This window comes from Bidens hawaiensis, unplaced genomic scaffold (assembly GCF_021521415.1).
Source record: "Bidens hawaiensis isolate Kalapana, Puna unplaced genomic scaffold, B.hawaiensis_p1.1 tig00039587_1, whole genome shotgun sequence".
NCBI lineage: Eukaryota > Viridiplantae > Streptophyta > Magnoliopsida > Asterales > Asteraceae > Bidens > Bidens hawaiensis.
The window spans coordinates 68,383-75,350 of record NW_027505616.1 but is presented as its reverse complement, the minus strand read 5'-3'; the positions used below and the strand labels follow the sequence as shown (position 1 = coordinate 75,350).

Genomic DNA, 6,968 nt, shown 5'->3' with positions numbered 1-6,968 from the left:
AAACTGAATAATAATAATAATCATAATCATTATGATCATTAATTGTATAGACCAGACAACCAATTTGAATTTCAAAAAACGAATTCAAAAACTGTCTCACGGGAGCCCGGGTTTTTGGAGTTGCATTCGTGTCAGCGGGACGTGCGGGCACACACGAGTTCGATGAATTTCTAGTCCAGAAACCCAAATTTGCACCCCCCCTGCGCGCGCGTAGGACTTGTGGTTAAACATGTCATAAAGATTCAAATCAATGGTGAAAGCTATACCTTATATACTACTCATTATTTTGTTCCCAACCTGATATGGGACAATCTTTACCACTTCCTTATTGAGACTTCATTCACACACACTTTTACTTAAACTTCCAACATATTCTTCTGATTTCCTTACATTTATAAACAAGTCAAAATTTAGTTTCATTTAGAAACCTGAAGAACTCAGTTTAACAAAGAGCTTTTGACCATACACTTATACACAGTATTTGAAGAAACATGTACACGCAAAATTTTCAGACACACAAGATGGTAAGGCTATTTGTAGTGGAGGGGCTACAAATTAGGCGAATTGCGACACGTGGCGCCCAGTTAGCAAAGGGTAAAAATTTGTTTTTGGCGTGTAATAGTGTTGTAGCCCCCTCTAGTGCCACGTCATCAATTTTTTATTATTTTCTTTTAATAATTAAACTAAACAAATAAAACCCATTAAGTTATATAATTAAATAAATATACATTAAAATTAAAAAAGAAACATAACAAAAAAAACTAATATCCACAATATTCGTGCATTTTTTTAACTCGCCTTCGTTGCAATAATGCGACATCTTCGTGTAACCCAGCCGCTTTGAGGGTTTCGTAGTCTTTATTCATTTCCCGTAATTTCAACATAGCGGCAATATTTTCGTGTTGTTTGTTGGTTTCTCTCATGGTAGCGGTGAGTTCCACGACATGGGTTTCGAAAAAAGGGGGTGTTTCGGTTGGTTCGGGTTGTTTCTAGGTTTCATTTTTGTTGTATTTTGAAGAATTTAGTTATGTGTATATATGAAATGGATATGAGTTTGGAGAAGAAGAGCATGGTGCTGTTTGTTTTTCAGAGGTAAAATGTCAGAAGTCTGCGAAACCACATCTGCCAACATCTGTAGCAGAAGAGGTGGATCAAAGCTCTGCAGTCTGCAACAAGAAGACTGTTTGTTTTTTAACATCTGCAGACTGCTAAAATAAGCTGAAATTTAAATAAACTGAAATCTAAATAAACTGAAATAAAAATAAAAAAAGTCTTCAACATCCAAATTTAAATAATAGTCAACAACACTAAAATAATATTCATAATACCACAAACATTTTTTAAATCATTTATTCTGTACTTTGCATTAACTGCTCAGCAATTTCATCTCGTAACTGAGTCATATATTCCCGATCTGATTCAGTGTCAAGTGCTTCAACCTCGTCTTCATTAGCATCAATTTTCCCACGACTATTTCCAAGCGACAAATCGGGTTGATTGTATTGTGTAAACAACTCATCGTCCAAACCCTGTTTCCTAATAAAATTATGTAGCGCGAAACATGCAACGGTAACGTTCCTTTGTGTTTCCAATGGAAATGGTGCCATCCTCTTCAATATAGGGAATCTTGCTTTCAAGACACCAAAAGCAAGCTCAATGACGTTTCGAAGTTTTGCATGTGCATGATTAAATTTTTCTTTATTGGTTATTGCACGTCTCCGACGAAAATCTCCCACGACTATTTCCAAGCGACACATCGGGTTGATAGTATTGTGTAAACAACTCATCGTCCAAACCCTGCTTCCTAATAAAATTATGTAGCGCGAAACATGCAACGGTAACGTTCCTTTGTGTTTCCAATGGAAATGGTGCCATCCTCTTCAATATAGGGAATCTTGCTTTCAAGACACCAAAAGCAAGCTCAATGACGTTTCGAAGTTTTGCATGTGCATGATTAAGTTTTTCTTTATTGGTTAATGCACGTCTCCGACGAAAATCTCCAAGCCAATACCTCACATTACGATATGGAGCCATAAATCCTCGTATGTGTGCAAAGGCGGCGTCACAAAGATAGCATTTCTCTGTAAATATTTACAATTAATTACAATATTAAACTAACAAATAAATAATTAACAAACAATAAAAATACCTACCTGATGGTGGAAATGGGAATGGCGCATATGGATCTGATAATGCCTCTGATAATATTCTAGAATCATGTGCTACCCCTTCCCATCCGGCCACAAGAAAAGTGAAAATCATGTTAAAATCACAAATTGCTAATACATTTTGATAACAATCACCCTTTCCCCTTCCTCTATATAAATCTTGTTGCCTAGTAGGAACAACAACATGTATCAAGGTTCCATCTAGTGCACCAACCGCTCCTTTAAAAATCTTTAGTAGCCTCTTGTTATGTCCCGGAATGTTTGGATTCGGATTGAAAGAAGTTGGTACTATCATATCTTTGGAGAAAAGCATCATTTTATCCAACACTTCATGAAAGAATTTATGAATTGTTTGCTTTGAGTGTTGAAATCTACGCTTGATAACCACATAACGTTGATTATGGCCGATTATCATAAAAAACATAGCCATCTTTTCCTCAACCGAAACATGTTTACTATCCTTTAACGAATAATTTGTTCTAAAATGTGCACATAGTCGGACAAATGATTCACGGGACATGCATAGCAATTAAATGCATTGTTTGGGATTTCCTTGCAATAACTCTAACGTGTATTTATGTCCCGTCATTGCCGAATCATTGTCTCGCTTTCGTTTCAAACCCCTATTCCAGAAAAAGCGGATATACAAGTAATAACAACTACTAGAAGTATTTTCTCATCGTTATTCATTATGAACCTGTTAATAAAACATAAACAACCATGTCACATAGTAATAAAAAAGCAACCATTATCATAAAGCATAAACAACCATGTCACATAGCCAAAAAGCATAGAATGTTTTCAACATAACTAAAAACAAATAATGTTTTCAACAAAACAAAAAAAAACATACACCAAAAGCAAATAATGTTTTCAACAAAACAAAAACTACTTCATAAATCCTAAATTTTTAGCCGTCATCTCAATCCACCCTTTTAACACGTCGGGAATATTTGGCAATGCCATCCACGCCTCTCTCATGTCCGTGGACATTCCAAAAATATGAAAAGCAACCAAATATAGAGGGTCTCTCGGGTCTAACCCAACCACATTTAACTTTTCAGAACATTCAACAACTGTTGTAACTACTGGGCGTTTTTTTAGGTTTATCTCTAGTCAAATGTCGCAAAGCATTTCGCATGTCAAGTGCTAAATCGTCAAAAGTGACAGATGATGATTTTGAGGTTTTAGCCCTTTTGGGGGTAGGCTCTGTAGTAGGCTCGGTAGTAGGCCCGATAGTAGGATTAGTGCTGGCATCATCTTCTGTGTCGACAAAACTGTTGTCCATAATCATCAGTAGTTGGACCGATTGGAGCCGATTACAAGAGCATGATCCAACCACTGATGTTTGGGTTGATGTCCACTTGCGATTCCCCGTGGCAATATTCTCATCAAACAGTTGTGCATAAAGTTCCGGAAATGCTAATGGAGTTGTTTTTAAGGATGTCGCTTTCGAATGCCCCTAAAAAATAATGGTAGATGTTAAAAAATAAACTAGGGGTGGACCTTAAGGTAGAGGTAGATGTTAAAAAATAAAAATATATGAACATACCTTCTTAAATTCTTCTCATTCCTCGTTCGTTAAGGTAAAGGTATTTGTTTGAGGATTGTATATGTAGCCGGTTTTATTTTTCAAATACACCCATCCTATGTATTTGGCTTTAAGATTATCATAAGCGTTTTTCACTTGTCTTTGACACAAATTCAACCCAAACTTTTCCTTAAGAACACTTATTACCTTAGCCCATGAGTCTTTGTGCAAACTCAACCCCTTTTTACCCACAGTGTTCATCTCTTCAATGCAAGTTTCTAATAAACATTTTATTTGCTCATTCGACCATTATTGTTTCTCTCCCATTTTATGATCAACTAATAAGAAACAACAATTCATCAAACCTAACAAAAAACTAATTAACAAAAAACTACAAACTTTATTCAACAACAACTAATAACAATATTCAACAAACCTAAACTTTCTACAAACTAATAACAATCTAACAAAACTAACAAAAACCTTTAACAATTAACAAAAAACTACAAACTTTATTCAACAACAACTAATAACAATATTCAACAAACCTAAACTTTCTACAAACTAATAACAATCTAACAAAACTAACAAAAACCTTTAACAATTAACAAAAAACTATAAACTTTTTCAACAAAAAACTAATAACAATATTCAACAAACCTAAACTTTCTACAAACTAATAACAATCTAACAAAACTAACAAAAAACTTTAACAATTAACAAAAAACTTCAAACTTTGTTCAACAAAAAACTAATAACAATATTCAACAAACCTAAACTTTCTACAAACTAATAACAATCTAACCAAATTAATAAAAAACTTTAACAATTAAAAAAAATTAAAACTTTAACAATGTAACATAATCTAACAAAGTTAACAAAAAACTATCAAAATCTAACAATAAACTTTAACAATTTAATAATCTAACAAAGTTAACAAAAAACTAACAAAATCTTTCAATCTAAAACTTTAACAATCTAACAAAATCTAACAAAATCACATATGAAAATCAAACAAAAGGTAATAGATATTAGCATGTGAGGGAAAGAGAGAAGCAAGCCTGTGGTGGAGAGGGAGAGATTCGCGGATCTGAGGTGGAGAAAGAGAGAGATACGGCGGCTATTCAGGGTGGCCGGCGGTGGAGGAGGGTGGCCGGAGTGGAGGAAGGCGACCGGCAGTGGAGGTGGAGGGTGGAGGAGGCGAAGAGAAGGAGAAGAGATGGTGGAGCTAGGGTTTGAGAGGAGAAGGGTCTGATGAAAAAAATAAGAATGAAGAGGTGGGAAGAGGTGGGAACAACACTTCTAGGAGAAGAGGGCGCGAAGAGGTTTTTTAATGAAATCTCTTCGGGAAAACAAACACACTGCAGACCAAAACCTTTGCGCGACAAAGAGAAAAGTGGTCTGGAAGAGCTTTTGAGGAAAAACAAACAACCCCTATATGTATATATATAGATATATATTGTTTAAATTAAAGTTTGTTTTCTTTTTTATGAATTTGACCGTTCCAACGGTATTATTATTATTATATTATTATTTTCATTACATCGCCGATGACAAAAGGTTGGCGCCCCCCCCCCCCACCTTTCGCCCCACATTTCGCCGGAGGGATGGGGGGGGGACCGCTCATATCGCCAACTACGTATAGCCTACCATCCTGATAATTTGGAAAAATCCTATACGAAATTAAAGATTAATAGTTGTTATGACATTTCAACATTTCATAAATGGAATGTATTTTTAATGATTAATACTTCAAAACTTTTTAAAATAAAGTTTCAAGAATTGACGTTAAGAGCATGCATTCAAAACAAGTACTCCGTAATTATATGAGTGGTTTCCTGATATAGTATGAGGTGGTTTAAGTAGAAAAAGAGAGAAAATACTACTTGTAATGAGTATAATAGTTGTGAGTGAATGAGAGAATAAAGATAATGACAAAAATATTAAAATATATTACTTAACTAGGTTAAAAACTCGTGTGTTACACGGGTTGAAAAATTAGAATGCTAAAATTCATATATTGTTTAGGGTTCTTAAAAATAAAGGTATCACTATTTGGCTTCTTAACCTATTGTTTCAATTGCTCCTCTTTTAATTGCCCAGTTCTCGTTTTACTTTTCTTCAAAATAATCCCGATACATAATAACCTTTGGTTTCTCATCAGATGAAGGTTGATAATACTAATAAAAACATAAAATATATTTAAGAAACTTGTGTATGTTCCTACTCAAATATACAATAACGGAGTAAGTTAAAAAATGTTATATTTATATTTTGAGTGACATTTCATTTTTCTAAAATAAACCCAATGACAATTTACCAATTCACTATAACACCTCACGTAAAAATTCTACTTTCTTACCACAGTTCACATTTATAATAAATAAACTAATTATCTTTATAAATACATTAGTTGTTCAATCAAACATACTCAATTTGTTTTGACTTTATAAATACATCATTCGTTCTATCAAACATACTTGACTTGTATTGACCCATTAACTATGAAATACCCATTTTGGTCAATAACCCGTGAACTATGAAACATACAATGCGAAATAAATATCAAGATGGTTAGAGATGGTCAACCTAGTTGCATAACCCATAGTTGAATTAATCAAAAGCAATACCCATAAGAGTCAATGCTACAATACAACAGAGACAGTAGAATTAAGTTTTTCCCTACAAATATACATCAAACTAACATAGCATATTTCAACTTATGTCTTTGCAAATACATAGATAAAATATTGTGTGTGGAAAATAAATTACTCATTTACTCCTTAAAAGAAAGTAGGATGCCTTGAAAAAATGACTTGAAAGCCATACCAACAATCGCACTAATGCAAAAATAACGCCATGTGAATAAAAATTTGGTTCACACTACAACAAATAACTTATTATTTTGATTCATTAACCAAATTTCAAGATACTTTTCTACAATCGTGTACTTTACACATATAATCTTAAGTTAGTAATTCAAGAAAAGAAAACATAAACACATCCAACGGCTGTAGTTTATTATATGAACATGAGTCACTCAATAGAAATCAAAACCTTTTTTTTGTCAATAACTTTATTGTCAAAAAAGCTTAGATCCAATGAAGCTATGAACTTTTTTCTCTCAAATTTTCCCAGGCTTCACAATTGGAAAACTTCTATATATATACTTTGAATACAGACCAATTGGAAGTTGTTAATTAATAAATTATAAATTAGAACAACAATTATTTTGAAAAATTGTTATATTGATTAGATAACTGTGCATA

At 33.5% G+C, this 6,968-nt stretch overlaps 1 long non-coding RNA gene across 1 annotated transcript; it reads right to left on the bottom strand.

Moving 5' to 3' along the window:
* Positions 1-1,157: 1,157 nt before the first annotated feature.
* LOC143614314 (uncharacterized) lies at positions 1,158-4,832 on the bottom strand. Its single transcript, XR_013150271.1, has 3 exons — positions 4,546-4,832; positions 4,132-4,477; positions 1,158-1,250 (listed from the first exon to the last, which is right to left on the bottom strand). It is a non-coding gene; the product is annotated as an uncharacterized LOC143614314 (long non-coding RNA).
* Positions 4,833-6,968: the final 2,136 nt, after the last annotated feature.